Source organism: Chrysochloris asiatica, unplaced genomic scaffold (assembly GCF_000296735.1).
Source record: "Chrysochloris asiatica unplaced genomic scaffold, ChrAsi1.0 scaffold00001, whole genome shotgun sequence".
NCBI lineage: Eukaryota > Metazoa > Chordata > Mammalia > Afrosoricida > Chrysochloridae > Chrysochloris > Chrysochloris asiatica.
The window spans coordinates 1616156-1624806 of NW_006408519.1; positions in this window are offsets into that span (position 1 = coordinate 1616156).

Sequence of the window (8651 nt, forward strand, 5' to 3'; positions counted from 1 at the left end):
AATGCTTATCTTTTCACTTTTCATGATGTCAGGGAAATTTTCTTCCAGAAATTTTCTTCAACTATCTCCTCTGTGGACTTGTGTGATTCTTCCTGTTCCAGAATGCCAAGAATTCTTAAGCTATTCCTCTTCATGTTGTCCAACATGAATCTTAGGCCTTCTTCAGATATTTTTGTCCTTTGTTGTGTTTGCTCTTCTATCTTAGTAGTCTTGAGAGATTTATCTTCTAGCTCACTAGTTCTGGCTTCTATCTCTTCAATTCTACTCCTTTGCCCTGTCAGTGTATTGTCCATTTCTGATATACTATTATTAATCGTTTAGACCTGTTTCTTGTTTCCAATCCTCTATCTGTCTTATTTGATTGTTCCTTTATTGCTTTCTTGACTTCTTCCTTATTTTTCTCAACTCCATTGTATAGTGTTTTGATACACTTTATAATCATTTTCCTGAATTCCTTCTCAGGCATTTCCAAAGCCTGTCCTCCTTACAGTATGGAGTGTAGGTCTACTTCCAGATTATTTGCCTCAGTCACTTTATCTCATTTCAGGACATGTGCTGAACTGGTCATCTGTTTCTCTTTTTGGGGCATATTCAGGAGTTAATCATTAGATAGGTGTGTATTTTGGTATTTTTATGCTTTCTGATTGCCTCCATGTAGATGTGATCAGGATATGGGCTTCCCTTTTCACTCTCCTTCCTGAGAAATTTCAAGATGCCACTGTTGGTTGTTGTGATGTAACTCAGGATTTAATTTTTGGTCTATTTCCTTTATAGTCTGCCTGTCCCGCTCCACAATCACCATTCAGGCCTTTTTCCTAATGATAAACAGTTCAGGGCCAGCTGTGGCCATTTGGTTTTAAGTGGAAACTGTCACTTTAAGTTTCAAGAAGATCTGTGTGCATGTGTAGTAGAGCCCTCCGGGGGTGGGGGCGCAGTGTCCACTCACTCAGGCACCCCCTCTAATCACCAGAATGGAGGTGTGCAGACAGTGAGAGACCAATGAACAGATACAAAAAAAAAAAAAAGAAGAGCTTCCACACCTCCTTTATCTCCACAGTACTGGCAGATGTCTGAGGCTGCTCTGATCCTTCCTCTGCTTGGTCTCACCCAAGATGGCAGCTCCAGGAGCAGCTGAGCATCTTGAATTAGAAAGCAATGGATTTCTTGCTTCTGCTACCAATTCCCCTAGCTGTCAGCCTTCTAACCTTCTAAATATTCCTTTATATGTGGTTCAGAGTTCTGGCACCATCCCCTGAGCCTGGTTGGTCCAGTGTTCTGTGTTGTTGCTGACGGAGCTCCTCATTGCACTGCCACCCAATCCGCCATCTTGTTTGTTCTCCAGTAACAGCCTTTTTAGTCTGGCTATACTTATCAAGCTTTGAGGCTAACAGGAAAATAAATTACACCTAATTTCATGAAGATAGAGGTTTAGGAAAAAAGTGATTTCATCTGACTGCATACAGTATTCTGGAAGGAGAGAAACAGGCAGGCACATGCAATTATTAGACTTGTGGGCTCCCATACATTTAAGAAAAATAAATCCTACATATTTCTGACTTTTTTACTTCAACTACTGTGTTATTGAAAATCAAAACTAGTTAGAGAAAGAAGGGACCTGTGCCTTTCTTTGTAAGGTGCCCTTTCAATAAATCCATGAATTTCCATGGAACTAAAAAGTGATGGAAGGAAATGCAAGAAACCATGATAGGAGGCTGAGATGAGATGTAGGCAAGAACTTTTCCTGGACCATAACAGAATTTCATTGACAAGTCTCAAAATTGCCCATTACTAAACTACCTGTTGGTTAAGGCCGTATGTCAATTTGTCTCAGGTTTGGTAGTTTTGGCAGTTAGGTAATGATGTAGTCATCCCCCATGGTGAGATCTGATATGCAGGGATAAGTAAAAAAGTATAGCTATAAACTTATAGAAACCTTTATTAAGCAAAAATATCAAAATGAGAAGCTGTTGTTTATCAATATACCCTCCATCTAGGTCTATATATTTTTGAAGACAATGTTTCCATCTCTCTAATCCAAAGAATTTTTTACTCTTCTATTTTCACCATGTCAAAGCAATAGTTTTTGCATCCTTGAGGGACTCAAATTGTGTTTCTTTTAAATGTTCTTTGTGTTTAGGGAACAAATAGAGACCTGAAGGGCTAGATCAGGGCTGTAGGGTGGATGGAGTATGGTTTCCCAATGAAATTCTCATAGCATAGCATTTGATATCCTTGAAGTATGAACAGATACATTGTCATGATGGAGAAAACTTCCTCGGCACAACTTTCCTGGCCTTTTTCTCACCAATGCAGTTTTCTGAGAATTTCTTCATAATAAGCTCCCATGATCATCCTATATCCTTTAAGAGAATCAACAACTTTGTCCTTTAGAATCTCAAAAAAAAAACAGTGACCTAATCTTCTGAACTGATTTCTCTGTCTTGAATTTAACTGGCTCAACAGGTCCTTTTAAAAGCCACTCTTTAGATTGCAACATTTTTTTCAGGTCCTCTCAAAAGCCACCCTAATGAGATTAAGGAGTCCTGGTGTGATGCTGATAGATAAACACTGGATTGCCTAACTATAAGGTGGGTGATTCAAACCTACCAGTCATCCTTAGAAATCCTACACAGGGTCTCTGTGACTTAACATCACTTAGCACCAACAATGAAATTAAAACATGTATATTACTGTGAGAGCTTGTCTGCAACCATCCACTGATGCAGAGACATGTCTAAGCATGTTTTGTTTAGAATGAACCCATGCATGTATGAACTGGGATCCTAGTAACAATACTTTTTGACATAATTTAGTAATGTAATCACCTCCATGATCTGCTATGAGTAGCCAACCAATTGAAAAGGAGTGTCCTCCAGAGTGAGGCCTATGTTGAATCTATATGGTTGCTCTGGGTCCTGCATCCAGCTCTCATCATCTGACTTTGGTTTTGGGGACTTGACCCAGTGGCCTGCAGTATTACCTGCTGATCTTGGATTTGTTGCCCCCCTGCAGTTACATAAATCTGGAAAAGCCTTCAGCCTTACACTGGACCCACAGATTGGGGATTTGTCAGCTTCTACAACCATGTGAACCATTTCCTAATACTATCTTTATATTTCTTACTCATACATATGTAAACTTCACTGGTTTTGCTTCTCTAGAGCATTAGAGAGTATTTTACAAAGTTTGACATAGGCTAATCATATAATCCAGCAATCACACTCCTAGTCATTGCCCAAAATGAGTTGGAAACACAAAAAAACCTACACATGAATGGTTATAGCCACTTTAATCACAACTGCAAAAAATCAGAAGCAACCAAGATATCTTTCAAAAGGTGCATGGATAAGCAAAGTATGGTGCGTTATGTTATTGTTAAATACCATCCAGTGAGTTCCAGTTCATAACAACCTTACACACAGCAGAGTAAAGCACTGCCCAGAACTGTGCTCTCATCACAACTACCAAGCATCATTACTCAACAATGAAAAGAAAGAAGCTTAGACACATGCATCAGTATCCCAGAAAGCAATCCAAACTTGCTGTTGGGTCAATTCCAAACTCATAACAACCCTATAGGACAGAGCAGAAGTGCCCCAAAGTACTTCCAAGGCTGTATGTAATCTTTATACCTTTCTCCCACTGAACCCCGCCTGGCTGGTGCGTTCAGATCACTGACCTTTTCTTTAGTGGTTAAGCTCAGCACTTAATCTTTGTACCACCAGAGCTTCTCTTCTACCAATATATCAAACTCAAACCCACTACCACTGAGCCAATTGAGAATCACAGTGACCTTATAGGTCAGAACCATTTACATGGTTCCCAAGGCAGTAAATATTTATGGGAACAGACTGCCTCCTCTTTCCTACAGGGAGCAGCTGGCGGGTTTGAAACACCAATGCTTCAGTTAGTAGTCAATGCTTAGCCCACTGTGCCACCAGGCCTGCTTCTACCAATATACAAAACAGAACAAAACAAAAGCCATTATTGTCAAGTCAATTCTGGCTCACAGCGACATTACATAAGGGTTTTAAAACTGCAAATAGCCTCATCTTTCTCCCTCAGATAAACTTTGTGGCTAGTAGTCCAGTGCTTATCCTACAGTTCCATGAGGGCTCCTTTCCACCAATACGGTGGTGGTTATGTAGACCCTGTATAGGGTTTCCAAGGCTGTAAATATTTACAGAAGCAGAAAGCCTCATCTTTCTCCAACTGAAGAGCTGGTGAATTTGAACTGCTGATCTTGTGGTTAGCAGCCCAACACATAACCCACGACGCCACCAGGACTCCTTTCCACCAATATGTTGCAGCTGCTGTGTATTGTCAAGTCGGTTCCAACTCAGCGACTGTGCTAAGAGTTTCTTGCTGTAACTCTTTACAGGAACAAAAAGCCATATTTTTCTCCCACTAAGCAGCTGGTGGATTCAAACTGCTGACCTTGTGGTTACCAGCCTCAAGCATAGTCCACTATGCTTCCAGTGCTCCTTTCGATCAATATTGTTGTTAAGTACCGTTGAGTCGGTTCCGACTCACAGCAACCCTGTATAGAGTTTCCAAGAAGCAGCTGGTGAGCTTGAACTGCCGACCTTGTGGCTCAAACAACTTTGTAGTCCAGTGCATTAACCCACAGTGCCACACCAATATGTTGTTGTTATTGTTGTTGTGTGCCATCGAGTCAGTTCCGACCGATAGGGACCCTGAACAGGGTTTCTGAGGCTGTAAATCTTTACAGGAGCAGAAAGCCTCATTTTTCTCCCGTGGAGCAGCTGGTAGTTTCGAACTGCTGATCTTGCAGTTCACAGCCCGATTCGTAACCACTACACTACCAGAACTCCTTCCACACCAATACAGGTGTGGTTAGATGAATTATGGTGTAGTTAAATGAATTATGGTGTGGTGCTATAGGATAAGCACTGGACTGCTAACCATGAGGTCAGTAGTTCAAACCCACCAGTCACTCCTAGAAAACCCTATACAGGGTCACTGTGAGTTGGAACTGACTTGACAGCACTTAACAACAACAATATACAGCCTAATATTAAGCAAAGACTCACTAACAGCTAACAATAACTACATGTGTACAGATATGGAACACTCATCCAAGTTTCAGTGAAAACACTAAAGGCAGAATCATGTGGATAATATACTATCATTTAGGGAAACAAATATGAGAATAAATGTAATATTTTCTTGTGCATATGCATATTGTGTTTAAATACAAGGTATTTATAAGTACAAGGTATAAACACTCACACATATGAATATATAAGCGAACACCTGTGAAAAGACTCACAGGTGGAAGAATGGCTCTGGAGTAGAGAGCTGGTTTGCTTGCAGTTGAGGGCATCAGAAGAGTCACTTTTAAATGTGTATCCTTTTTTAATTCTTTGAATGTACTTGTAAAAACTATTCAAATGTTTTAAATGTAGTTTTTAATAGGGCAGTGCTTTGAAGGATGGGTAGAGTTTGATAGGGCAGAGAGGTAATGATTTTGGTAGGGCTGAGGAAATTATTGTATGAAGACAGAGGCAGAAGTGGAAACTCTCATGTTGGATCTGAATCATAGCAAGTAAATCACCAAAGCTCCAGAGACTGAGTGCTGGGTGGCATAATGGAGATACGTCGGAATGATTGATAGAGCAGATTTTAATGGGCTAGGAGACTGGACTTTATCTAGGAGCCAGAGCGGGACCATTGGAAGGATTTTGACAGGCAAATGACAAGATGAAAGAAAGGACAGTGGGAACGAAAGAAAGAAAAGCCAGCTGCCATGTGGGTTTAACCTCCTGGGTATGAGTGGGCAGCTGTCTGGGGTTGGCAGGTGGAGAACAGCAGAAAGTAATCAGGGAGAACAGATAAAGGGGACCAGGAGGGCAACAGAGCTATCAGAAGAGGCCTGGAGGCAGAATCCCTGGGCTAAAGGAGGAAGAGAACATATGCAGACAGACACCCAAACGAGAAACCCGCAAGGAAAAAGAGGGTGTGAATTCTCATCCTCAATCACTGGTTTTAAAATCTAGCTATGCTTCAGAAACGTCAAGATAACTTTTTTAAAATAATAGGTTTATAGTCCCATTCTTGTTGCGTTTAGGTGCCATCAACTTGTTCGGACTCATATGGACCGTGTGCACAACGAAACAAAACACTGCCCGGTCCTGAACCATCCTCACAATTGTTGCTTGAGCTCATTGCTGTTGCCAATCCTTCTTGGGGTCTTCCTCTGTTTCACTGACGCTCCACTTTACCAAGCATAATGTCCTTCTCCAGGGAATGGTCCCTCCTGATAACATGTCCGAAGTATAAGAGGTAGCGTCCAAGGAGCCTTTTGACTGTACTTCTTGCAACACAGATTTGTTTGTTCTTCTAGCAGTCCATGGTACTTTTAATACTCTTCTCCAACACCATAACTCAAATGCATCAATTCTCCTATGATCTTCCTAATTCATTGTGCAACTTTCACATGTATATGTGAAACACCATGGTTTGGGTTAGGCACAAGTTAGTTCTCAAATTGACGTCTTTGTTCTTGAACATTTAAAAAGGTCTTGTGCAGCAGATTTGCCTAATGCAATATGTTGTTTGATTTCTTGACTGCTTCTTCCATGAGTGTTGATAGTGGATCCATGCAAACAGAAGTCTTTGACAACTTCAATCTTTTCCATTTGTCATGATGTTATTTATTGGTTCAGTTGTGGGGATTTTTGTTTTCTTTGTATTGAGGTGCATTAGTGTCTAATGCATCAAATCTGTTCTTGAAATGATCTCTAAATTCAGATCGGATGTTCAAATTCATATTCATGCCTTTGTGGACTTGTTTTAATTTTCTTCAGCTTCAGTCTGAATTAAAGAAACTGAAGTGAGAAGGGGGAGAGAATAAAAATATTTGTATATACTTATTTACACAGTAACTCCCTAGTTGAGAAAATCTCCATCTTCCTCTTAAAATCTGACAAGAGGCTGGTCTCTCCACTTCCAGCCTTGTCCCTCATTCACAGTCTATCTTTTATACAGGTTAAAACAAACCAAGCCTATTGCTGTCACGTCAGTTTTGACTCAAAACGAACCTACAGGACAGAATAGAAGTGCTGCTTAGGGGTTTCGAGACTGAAAATCTTTATTGGAACAGACAGTCTCACCTCTCTCCTGTGGATCAGCTGGTGGGTTTGAATCACCAACCTTGAGATTAAAAGCCCAATGCTTAACCCACTGTGCCATGAGGGCTCCTTCTTTGACAGCATAGCCAGTGTTGTCTTTTAAAAACCAAAGACAAAAAAAAAAGGTAAATCATGTCATTCATCTGCTCACAATTTTCAATGCCTTCATTTCTCATTCAGACTAAGATCTTCTTAAGTCTTTCTAGGACTAAACTCCCTCTCCTCCTCTAGTCTCCAGCCGCACACCAACTCATTTCTCTTCACTCACTGGACTCATTGCTACTTCTCAAATGAAAAATCACAAATGTTAGCATGTTCTCACCTACAGACCTTTGCATGCTATTCCTTTTGCATAATGGCTCTTTGCCCAGACATCTCCGAGTTATCCATATGTCTTCTTCCCTCACTTCCTTTACATGTCACCATATCAGAGAGGTCTTCTCAAATTATCCTGCCTAAGATAGCATAACTCCAGTGCCTACCAACCTCTGATCCTCACTCAGCTTTATTTTTCTTCACAGCACTTGTGACCACCTGGAACATTATATATTTTTGTATTTGTTTATCACTTGTCTCCCCACACTCAAGTGCAAGATCCACGTGAGCCAAAAATTTGTTTTTCTCACTGCTGTATCCCTGGTAACTGGTGCAGCTCCTAGTATGTGTTCTAAAAACCCATTGCAGTTGAGTCTATTCTGACTCATAGTGTCCCTGTAGTACAGAATAGAGCTGCCCCATAGAGTAGTCAAGGCTATAAATCTTTATGCAAGCAGACTGCCTCATCTTTCTCCTACAGAGCAACTTGGGGATTTAAACCATAAAATTTTTTGTTAGCAACTAAACATTTAACCACTATGCTACCAAGGCTCTTTAGTGCATGTTAGAGATATTACATTAGTTGAATGAATAAAATGTTTATAAGCTCCCCCAAGTAAATCATATGCAGACAGCCTATTGGACACCATACAAATTTTTTCAACGTTAAAATATAGGTATGGCTCAGTGTTTCTCCCCATACTGTTTTAATTGACATTTAGGAAGCAGATGCCACACAAGACAAACTTTTTAAAGATCTGTCACCCACTGGCCCCCAAGCATATAATATGTGTTGTTGTTGTGTTGTTAAGTGCCATTGAGTTGATTTTGACCCATAGCGACCCTGTACAGGGTTTCCAAGGCTGTAAACCTTGATGGGAGTAGAAAGCCTCATCTTTCTCCTGTGAAGCAGCTGGTAGTTTCGAACTTCTGACCTTAAGGTTTGTAGCCCAATTCATAACCACTACACTACCAGAGCTACTGTTGACATAAGTTTGAGGTACTGAAAAGACATCAAAATGCTGATTTCAAATACGAAGTTGTATATTATATGCTTATAGATAATTTTACATTCTAGGAATAGAGAACCCTAGAACCATCAAGGGAGAAGAGCACGAGCTGAATGTTGGACCCTATGCAGAGAAGCAGCAACACCAGAAATGGAGGCAGAGATAGAGCAGC